Raw genomic sequence first — 11,809 nt, 5'->3', positions numbered from 1 at the left:
TAATATAATGGAAGTATAATACTCTCGTCCCTTGCATCAATTCCCCATTTTATGCATGCTAATATCTTATTTGCCTTCTTTGCTGCACTCCTACTTTGGGTACTGCTGCTTAATTTGTTATCTATGTGGACCCCTAAGTCTTTTTCCATTACAGAATCCCCTAATATTACCCCATTTCGTAAGTAGGTGTTATTTTTGGTCTTGTCCCCACAGTGCATTACCTTACACTTGTCTGTGTTGAATTTCACTCTCCATTTTGCCGCCAATGCTTCCAGTTTAGTTAAGTCGTTCTGAAGAGACTCAGCATCCCCCTCCGTATTTATAACCTTACACAATTTGGTGTTGTCTGCGAAAATTGACACCATGCTCTCTAAACCTACTGTTAGGTCATTGATGAAAATGTTGAACAAAAGTGGTCCAAGTACAGACCCTTGTGGCACACCACTTAGTACCTTAGTCCAATTTGAAAATGATCCATTGACCACAACGCACTGCTCCCTATTATCTAACCAATTACTAACCCAAGTGCATATTGTGCTCCCTAGCCCTATTTCTTGTAGCTTATAGATAAGACGCATGTGTGGTGCAGTATCGAAAGCTTTGGCAAAGTCTAAAAAGATTACATCCACCTCCTTACGCTGATCAAGGTTCACACTTACTGTTTCATAAAAGTCAAGTAAGTTGGTTTGATATGATCTGACCTTCACAAATCTATGTTTGTTCATTTAATGACCTTATTTGCTTCAAGGAACTTTTGAATACTGTCCCTTAGAATACCTTCCAATACTTTTCCCACTATAGATGTAAGACTAACTGGTCTATAATTACCTGGTTCAGCTTTGCTCCCCTTTTTGAATATCGGCACTATACGCCAGTCTTTGGGAACCATACCTGATTTAACAGAATCCATGAAGATCAAAAATAGGGGTCTTGCTAGTTCAGCGTGCAGCTCCATAAGAACTCTCGGGTGAATTCCATCTGGACCAGGTGACTTATTAATCTTTAACTTTTTTAATCAGTTACAGACTAACACCTCACATAAATAAGCATTCAGCAGTGGGACATTATCTTTGTTGAGATTTTGTGTTAGACCCAGCATTTGGTCCTCTCTGGTAAATACCGTTGAAAAAAACTTGTTTAGTTTGTTTGCTATGTCATTATCATTTTTGATTAAGACTCCCCTCTTGTCCTTTAAAGGGCCTGTACTCTCCTTCTTTAGTCTCTTGCTGTTGATGCATTTAAAAAAAAAATTGGGATTCGCTTTGCTTTCCTTTGCTACTAGTTTTTCAGTTTCTACTTTAGCCGCTCTTATTCCTTTTTTGCATATTTTGTTACAGTCCTTATAGTGTTGAAATGACTCCGCATCCCCCTCAGATTTGTATTTTTTAAATGCGCGTCTTTTTTTGTCCATTAATTCCTTTATATTTTTGTTAAACCACATTGGTTTGGGATTTTTATTCCTTTTTTTGCTGCTGGTGGGAATACATTTGTGAGTATTATTAATTAGCAGTGATTTTAATGCATCCCATTTCTCTGCAGTATTTCTTCCTTGAAACAGAATTTCCCATTCAATGTCCCTTAACGCTATCTTCATCATGTCAAAGTTGGCTTTGCTAAAGTTTAGAGTCCTAGTTGCCTAGTTGAGCCAGTATAGGACTTCTTATGAAAACTGATATTGAATGTGACCATATTGTGGTCGTTGTTACCTATGGGCTCTCCTACTTCAATATTTGATACCAATTCCCCATTGTTAGTTAATACTAGGTCTAAGATTGTATTGTACCCAGTTGGTTCCTCGATTGATATCATTTAGCGTGTTTAAAAACATATTGCCCCTAGCAGTATCACATGAATTGATTTTCCAGTTTATCTCGGGATAGTTAAGGCCAGTACTCACTGGCCGATGTGGGTGAGATGTGTGCTGAGCGAACCGTCAGATTGCTTAGATTTTAAGCAGCAATCGCTTCGTGAGTACCCCACTTTAAAGTCTACCATCACTACTATGTCTCCTACTCCTGCTGCTCTTTCAATTTGATTCAGTAACACTTTCTCGTCAGACACATTAATACCAGGCGGCCTGTAGCGTAACCCCAATTTCTACCCATAATGTCTCAATGGTATTTACAGTTCTTTCTTGAATATCTTCCCGTATAATAAGATTTTACTCACCGGTAAATCTATTTCTCGTAGTCCGTAGTGGATGCTGGGTACTCCGTAAGGACCATGGGGAATAGACGGGCTCCGCAGGAGACTGGGCACTCTCTAAAGAAAGATTAGGTACTACATCTGGTGTGCACTGGCTCCTCCCTCCATGCCCCTCCTCCAGACCCCAGCCAGGGAAACTGTGGCCGGAAGAGCTGACATTACTAGGAAAGGATTTGGAATCCAGGGTAAGACTCATACCAGCCACACCAATCACACCGTACAACTTGTGATAATTATACCCAGTTAACAGTATGAACAACAGCTGAGCCTCATTAAACAGATGGCTCAGAACAATAACCCTATAGTTAAGCAATAACTATATACAAGTATTGCAGAAGTCCGCACTTGGGACGGGCTCCCAGCATCCACTACGGACTACGAGAAATAGATTTACCGGTGAGTAAAATCTTATTTTCTCTGACGTCCTAGTGGATGCTGGGTACTCCGTAAGGACCATGGGGATTATACCAAAGCTCCCAAACGGGCGGGAGAGTGCGGATGACTCTGCAGCACCGAATGAGCAAACTCAAGGTCCTCCTCAGCCAGGGTATCAAACTTGTAGAATTTTGCAAACGTGTTTGATCCCGACCAGGTAGCAGCTCGGCAAAGTTGTAAAGCCGAGACCCCTCGGGCAGCCGCCCAAGAAGAGCCCACCTTCCTCGTGGAATGGGCTTTGACTGATTTAGGATGCGGCAGTCCAGCCGCAGAATGTGCTAGCTGAATCGTGCTACAGATCCAGCGAGCAATAGTCTGCTTAGAAGCAGGAGCACCCAGCTTGCTGGGTGCATGCAGGATAAACAGCGAGTCAGTTTTTCTGACTCTAGCCGTCCTGGAAACATAGATTTTCAGGGCCCGGACTACATCCAGCAACTTGGAAGCCTCCAAGTCCCGAGTAGCCGCAGGCACCACAATAGGTTGGTTCAAATGAAACGCTGATACCACCTTAGGGAGAAATTGGGGACGTGTCCTCAATTCTGCCCTGTCCATATGGAAGATCAGATAGGGGCTTTTACAGGACAAAGCCGCCAATTCTGACACACGCCTAGCCGAAGCCAAGGCCAAAAGCATGACCACTTTCCACGTGAGATATTTCAACTCCACGGTCTGAAGTGGCTCAAACCAATGTGATTTTAGGAAATCCAACACAACGTTGAGATCCCAAGGTGCCACTGGAGGCACAAAAGGGGGCTGAATATGCAGCACTCCCTTAACAAACGTCTGAACTTCAGGCAGTGAAGCCAGTTCTTTTTGAAAGAAAATAGACAGGGCCGAAATCTGAACTTTAATGGATACCAATTTTAGGCCCATAGTCACTCCTGACTGTAGGAAGTGCAGAAATCGACCCAGCTGAAATTCTTCTGTTGGGGCCTTCATAGCCTCACACCAAGCAACATATTTTCGCCATATGCGGTGATAATGTTTTGCTGTCACATCCTTCCTAGCTTTTATCAGCGTAGGAATGACTTCAACCGGAATGCCCTTTTCCATCAGGATCCGGCATTCAACCGCCATGCCGTCAAGCGCAGCCGCGGTAAGTCTTGGAACAGACAGGGCCCCTGCTGTAGCAGGTCCTGTCTGAGAGGCAGAGGCCAAGGGTCCTCTGAGATCATTTCTTGTAGTTCCGGGTACCAAGTCCTTCTTGGCCAATCCGGAACGATGAGTATGGTTCTTACTCCTCTCTTTCTTATTATCCACAGTACCTTTGGTATGAGAGGAAGAGGAGGGAACACATAAACCGACTGGTACACCCACGGTGTCACTAGAGCGTCCACAGCTATCGCCTGAGGGTCCCTTGACCTGGCGCAATATCTTTTTAGCTTTTTGTTGAGGCGGGACGCCATCATGTCCACCTGTGGCCTTTCCCAACGATTTACAATCAGCTGGAAGACTTCTGGATGAAGTCCCCACTCTCCCGGGTGGAGGTCGTGCCTGCTGAGGAAGTCTGCTTCCCAGTTGTCCACTCCCGGAATGAACACTGCTGACAGTGCTATCACATGATTTTCCGCCCATCGGAGAATCCTTGTGGCTACTGCCATCGCCATCCTGCTTCTTGTGCCGCCCTGTCGGTTTACATGGGCGACCGCCGTGATGTTGTCTGACTGAATCAGCACCGGCTGGTTTTGAAGCAGGGGTTTTGCCTGACTTAGGGCATTGTAAATGGCCCTTAGTTCCAGAATATTTATGTGTAGGGAAGCCTCCTGACTCGACCATTGTCCTTGGAAGTTTCTTCCCTGAGTGACTGCCCCCCAACCTCGGAGGCTTGCATCCGTGGTCACCAGGACCCAGTCCTGTATGCCGAATCTGCAGCCCTCGAGAAGATGAGCACTCTGCAGCCACCACAGCAGAGACACCCTGGCCCTCGGGGACAGGGTGATCAGCCGATGCATCTGAAGATGCGATCCGGACCACTTGTCTAACAGATCCCACTTAAAGATCCTTGCATGGAACCTGCCGAATGGAATTGCCTCGTAAGAAGCTACCATCTTTCCCAGGACTCGCGTGCAGTGATGCACCGACACCTGTTTTGGTTTCAGGAGGTCTCTGACCAGAGATGACAACTCCTTGGCCTTCTCCTCCGGGAGAAAAACCTTCTTCTGTTCTGTGTCCAGAATTATACCCAGGAACAGCAGACGCGTCGTAGGAACCAGCTGCGACTTTGGGATGTTCAGAATCCAGCCGTGCTGTTGTAGCACTTCCTGAGATAGTGCTACTCCGACCAACAACTGCTCCCTGGACCTCGCCTTTATAAGGAGATCGTCCAAGTACGGGATAATTATAACTCCCTTCTTTCGAAGGAGTATCATCATTTCGGCCATTTCTTTGGTAAATACCCTCAGTGCCGTGGACAGACCAAACGGCAACGTCTGGAATTGGTAATGGCAGTCCTGTACCACAAACCGGAGGTACACCTGGTGAGGTGGGTAAATGGGGACATGTAGGTAAGCATCCTTGATGTCCAGTGATACCATGTAATCCCCCTCTTCCAGGCTTGCAATAACCGCCCTGAGCGATTCCATTTTGAACTTGAACTTCCTTATATAAGTGTTCAAGGATTTCAAATTTAGAATGGCTCTCACCGAACCGTCTGGTTTCGGTACCACAAATATTGTGGAATAGTAACCCCGTCCCTGTTGAAGGAGGGGAACTTTGATTATCACCTGCTGGAGGTACAGCTTGTGAATTGCCGCCAGTACTACCTCCCTGTCCTGGGGAGTAGCTGGCAAGGCTGATTTGAGGTAACGGCGAGGGGGAGACGTCTCGAACTCCAGCTTGTATCCCTGAGATACCACTTGTAGAACCCAGAGATCCACCTGTGAGCGAACCCACTGGTCGCTGAAGTTCCGGAGACGGGCCCCCCACCGCACCTGGTTCCACATGTGGAGCCCCAGCGTCATGCGGTGGACTTAGTGGAAGCAGGGGAGGATTTTTGTTCCTGGGAACTGGCTGCCTGGTGCAGTTTCTTTCCTCTACCCAGAAAGGATGCTCCTCTGACCCGCTTGCCTTTCTGAGGCCGAAAGGACTGCACTTGATAATACGGTGCTTTCTTTGGCTGTGAGGGAACCTGAGGTAAAAAAGTCGACTTCCCAGCAGTTGCTGTGGATACGAGGTCCGAGAGACCGTCCCCAAACAATTCCTCACCCTTATAAGGCAAAACCTCCATGTGTTTTTTAGAATCAGCATCACCTGTCCACTGCCGAGTCCATAATACTCTCCGGGCAGAAATGGACATTGCATTAATTCTAGATGCCAGCAGGCAAATGTCCCTCTGGGCATCCCGCATATATAAGACGACGTCTTTTATAAGTTCGATGGTTAGCAAAACAGTATCCCTGTCGAGGGAATCAATGTTGTCTGACAGGGTATCAGTCCATGCAGCTGCAGCACTACACATCCAGGCTGAAGCAATAGCAGGTCTCAGTAGAGTACCAGAGTGTGTATACACAGACTTCAGGATAGCTTCCTGCTTTCTATCCGCAGGCTCCTTTAGGGCGGCCGTATCCTGAGACGGCAGTGCCACCCTTTTAGATAAGCGTGTCAGCGCCTTGTCCACCCTAGGGGATGTTTACCAACGTAACCTATCCGTTGGCGGGAAAGGGTACGCCATCAGTAACCTCTTAGAAATCACTAGTTTCTTATCAGGGGAACTCCACGCTTCTTCACACAAATCATTTAATTCATCAGATGGGGGAAAAGTCACTGGCTGCTTTTTCTCCCCAAACATAATACCCCTCTTGGTGGTAACCGGGTTAATATCAGAAATGTGCAATACATCTTTCATTGCAGTAATCATGCATCGGATGGCTTTTGTAGACTGTACATTTGTCTCATCCTCATCTACACTGGAGTCAGACTCCGTGTCGACATCTGTGTCTACCATCTGAGCTAGCGGGCGTTTATGAGCCCCTGACGGCTTCTGAGTTGCCTGGGCAGGCGCGGGCTGAGACCCCGGCTGTCCCAAGGCTGCGGCGTCATCGAACCTTTTATGTTAGGAGTTGACACTGTCGGTTAAGACCTTCCACATATCCATCCAATCAGGTGTCGGCCCCGTCGGGGGCGACACCACACTTATCTGCCCCTGCTCCGCCTCCACGTAACCCTCCTCATCAAACATGTCGACACAGCCGTACCGACACACCGCACACACACAGAGAATGCTCAAACTGAGGACAGGACCCCACAAAGTCCTTTGGGGAGACAGAGAGAGAGTATGCTAGCACACACCACAGCGCTATATAACACAGGGATTTACACTATAAAAAGTGATTTACCCAATAGCTGCTTAAATATCTTATTTGCGCCTAAATTTATGTGCCCCCCCTCTCTTTTTTACCCTTCTTGTATCAGGATACTGCAGGGGAGAGCCTGGGGAGCTGCTTCCAGCGGAGCTGTGAAGGGAAAATGGCGCTGGTGTGCTGAGGAAGAAGGCCCCGCCCCCTCAGCGGCGGGCTTCTGTCCCGCGTTTTATGTAACTTAATGGCGTTTTTTTTTTACACATATACAGTTTTCAGACTGTATTATGTGTATTTTAAGTGCCAAAAGGTATTATAATTGCTGCCCAGGGCGCCCCCCCCAGCGCCCTGCACCCTACAGTGACCGGAGTGTGTGGTGTGCTGTGGGAGCAATGGCGCACAGCTGCGGTTCTGTGCGCTACCTTAATGAAGACAGGAGTCTTCTGCCGCCGATTTCATCGCTTCTCTTCTGTCTTCTGGCTCTGCAAGGGGGACGGCGGCGCGGCTCCGGGAACGGACGATCGAGGTCAGGCCCTGTGTTCGAACCCTCTGGAGCTAATGGTGTCCAGTAGCCTAAAGGTGGGTACACACTAACAGATATATCTGCAGATCAATTGATCTGCAGATATATCTATGGACGGATCGAGAAGTGTGTTCAGCATACACACTGCTCGATCCGTCGGGGACGGACGTCATGAACTGGGCGGGCGTGTACACACGCCCGCCCAGTTCACCTGACAATCACCGCCGGCCGCCGCAGCGTGTGTACGTGCGGTCGGCCGACCGCCCCGTACACACACAGCGACGCGCCAATATATCGGTAGATATATTGGCCGTCGGCTGTGCTGCGGGGCCGACGTGATACGTCTGTGAACGACGGAGTTCACAGACGTATCGGCCGTACACACTGGCCGACGGTCCCGCGATATATCGGCCGTTCAAGAGTACGGCCGATATATCGACCAGTGTGTACGGGCCTTTAGAAGCACAAGCTAGCTGCAAGCAGGTAGGTTTGCTTCTCTCCCCTCAGTCCCACGTAGCAGTGAGTCTGTTGCCAGCAGATCTCACTGAAAATAAGATTTTACTCACCGGTAAATCTATTTCTCGTAGTCCGTAGTGGATGCTGGGACTCCGTAAGGACCATGGGGATTAGTGGCTCCGCAGGAGACTGGGCACAACTAAAGAAAGCTACCTGGTGTGCACTGGCTCCTCCCACTAAGACCCTCCTCCAGACCTCAGTTAGGATACTGTGCCCGGAAGAGCTGACACAATAAGGAAGGATTTTGAATCCCGGGTAAGACTCATACCAGCCACACCAATCACACCGTATAACTCGTGATACTATACCCAGTTAACAGTATGAAATATAACTGAGCCTCTCAACAGATGGCTCAACAATAACCCTTTAGTTAGGCAATAACTATAACAAGTATTGCAGACAATCCGCACTTGGGATGGGCGCCCAGCATCCACTACGGACTACGAGAAATAGATTTACCGGTGAGTAAAATCTTATTCTCTCTGACGTCCTAAGTGGATGCTGGGACTCCGTAAGGACCATGGGGATTATACCAAAGCTCCCAAACGGGCGGGAGAGTGCGGATGACTCTGCAGCACCGAATGAGCAAACTCTAGGTCCTCCTCGGCCAGGGTATCAAACTTGTAGACTCTTACAAAAATGTTTTAACCCAACCAAGTAACAGCTCGGCAAAGTTGTAAAGCCGAGACCCCTCGGGCAGCCGCCCAAGAAGAGCCCACTTTCCTTGTGGAATGGGCTTTTACAGATTTAGGGTGCGGCAGTCCAGCCGCAGAATGTGCAAGTTGAATCGTGCTACAGATCCAGCGAGCAATCGTCTGCTTAGAAGCAGGAGCACCCAGCTGTTGGGTGCATACAGGAGAAATAGCGAGTCGGTTTTCCTGACTCCAGCTGTCCTGGAAACATATACTTTTCAGGGCCCTGACTACATCCAGTAACTTGGAATCCTCCAAGTCCCAAGTAGCCGCAGGCACCACAATAGGTTGGTTCACATGAAAAACTGATACCACCTTAGGAAGGAATTGGGAACGAGTCCTCAATTCCGCCTTATCCATATAAAATACAGATAAGGGCTTTTGTATGACAAAGCCGCCAATTCTGATACACGCCTGGCCGACGCCAAGGCCCACAGAATGACCACTTTCCCCCAATGCGACTTCAGGAAATCCAACACCACGTTGAGATCCCACGGTGCCACTGGAGGCACAAACGGGGGCTGACTATGCAGCACTCCCTTAACAAAAGTCTGAACTTCAGGCAGTGAAGCCAGTTCAATTTTGGAAGAAAATCGATAGAGCCGAAATCTGGACCTTAATGGAACCCAATTTTAGGCCCATAGTCACCTCTGACTGTAGGAAGTGCAAAAATCGACCTAGCTGAAATTTCTCCTTTGGGGCCTTCCTGGCCTCACAGTACGCAACATATTTCCGCCATATGCGGTGATAATGGTTTGCGTTCACTTCTTTCCTAGCTTTAAATAGCGTAGGGATAACTTCCTCCGGAATTCCCTTTTCCTTCAGGATCCGGCGTTCAACCGCCATGCCGTCAACGCAGCCGCGGTACGTCTTGGAACAGACAGGCCCCCTGCTGCAGCAGGTCCTGTCTGAGCGGCAGAGGCCATGGGTCCTCTGAGATCATTTCTTGGAGTTCTGGTTACCAAGCTCTTCTTGGACAACCCGGAACAATGAGTATAGTTCTTACTCCTCTCCTTCTTATTATTCTCATTACCCTGGGTAAGAGAGGCAGAGAAGGGAACACATACACCGACTGGTACACCCACGGTGTTACCAGAGCGTCCACAGCTATCGCCTGAGGGTCCTTGACCTGGCGCAATATCTTTGTAACTTTTAGTTGAGGCGGGACGCCATCATGTCCACCTGTGGCCTTTCCCAACGGTGTACAATCATTTGGAAGACTTCTAGATGAAGTCCCCACTCTCCCGGGTGGAGGTCGTGTCTTCTGAGAAAGTCTGCTTCTCAGTTGTCCACTCCGGGAATCAACACTGCTGACAGTGCTAACACATGATTTTCCGCCCATCAGAGAATCCTTGTGGCTTCTGCCATCGCCATCCTGCTTCTTGTGCCGCCCTGTCGGTTTACATGGGCGACCGCCGTGATGTTGTCTGACTGGATCAGCACCGGCCGGTGTTGAAGCAGGGGTCTAGCCTGACTTAGGGCATTGTAAATGGCCCTCAGTTCCAGAATATTTATGTGTAGGGAAGTCTCCTGACTTTTCCATAGCCTTGGAAGTTCCTTCCCTGTGTGACTGCCCCCCAGCCTCGAAGGCTGGCATCCGTGGTCACCAGGACCCAGTCCTGTATGCCGAATCTGCGGCCCCCTAGAAGATGAGCACTCTGCAGCCACCACAACAGCGACACCCTGAACCTTGGAGACAGGGTTATCCGCCGATGCATCTGAAGATGCGACCCGGACCACTTGTCCAACAGATCCCACTGGAAAATCCTTGCATGGGACCTGGCGAATGGAATATCTTCGTAAGAAGCTACCATCTTTCCCAGGGCTCGCGTGCATTGATGCACCGACACCTGTATACGTATTAGGAGGTCTCTGTCTAGAGACAACAACTCCTTGGACTTCTCCTCCGGGAGAAACCCTTTTTATCCTGTTCTGTGTCCAGAACCATACCCAGGAACAGTAGACGCGTCGTAGGAACCAGCTGCGACTTTGGAATATTCAGAATCCAGCCGTGCTGTTGTAGCACTTCCCGAGATAGTGCTACTCCGACGAACAACTGCTCCCTGGACCTCGCCTTTATAAGGAGATCGTCCAAGTACGGGATAATTATTTCGGCCATTACCTTGGTAAATACCTCGGTGCCGGGGACAGACCAACGGCAACGTCTGGAATTGCTAATGACAATCCTGTACCACAATATTGAGGTACTCCTGGTGAAGAGGGTAAATAGGGACATGCAGGTAATCATCCTTGATGTCCAGTGATACCATGAAATTCTCCAGGCTTGCAATAATCGCCCTGAGCGATTCCATTTTGAACTTGAACCTTCGTATATAAGTGTTCAAGGCTTTCAATTTTAGAATGGGTCTCACCGAACCGTCTGGTTTCGGTACCACAACATTTTGGAATAGTAACCCCGGCCTTGTTGAAGGAGGGGTACCTTGATTTCACCTGCTGGAAGTACAGCTTGTGAATTGCCGCCAGTACTACCTTTCTCCGAGGGCAGCAGGCAAGGCTGATGTGAGGTAACGGCGAGGGGGAGTCGCCTCGAACTCCAGCCTGTATCCCTGTGATACTATTTGCAGAACCTAGAGATCCACCTGTGGGCAAGCCCACTGGTCCCTGAAGTTCCCGAGACGCGCCCCTACCGCACCTGTCTCCACCTGTGGAGCCCCAGCGTCATGCGGTGGACTCCGAGGAAGCGGGGGAAGATTTTTGATCCTGGGAACTGGCTGCTGGTGCAGCTTTTTTCCTTCTTCCCTTGTCTCTGTGCAGAAAGGAAGCGCCTTTGACCCGCTTGCTTTTCTGAAGCCGAAAGGACTGTACCTGAAAATACGGTGCTTTCTTAGGCTGTGAGGAAACCTGAGGTAAAAAAATTTCTTCCCAGCTGTTGCTGTGGATACGAGGTCCCAGAGACCATCCCCAAACAATTTCTCACCCTTATAAGGCAGAATCTCCATGTGCCTTTTACAGGCAGCATCACCTGTCCACTGCCGGGTTTCTAATACCCTCCTGGCAGAATGGACATTGCATTAATTCTGGATGCCAGCCGGCAAATATCCCTCTGTGCATCCTTTATATATAAGACAACGTCTTAAATATGCTCAATGTTAGCAAATATTATCCCTGTCTTAGCGTATTAA

Source organism: Pseudophryne corroboree, chromosome 3 (genome assembly GCF_028390025.1).
Source record: "Pseudophryne corroboree isolate aPseCor3 chromosome 3, aPseCor3.hap2, whole genome shotgun sequence".
NCBI lineage: Eukaryota > Metazoa > Chordata > Amphibia > Anura > Myobatrachidae > Pseudophryne > Pseudophryne corroboree.
This window is presented reverse-complemented; position numbering follows the sequence as displayed.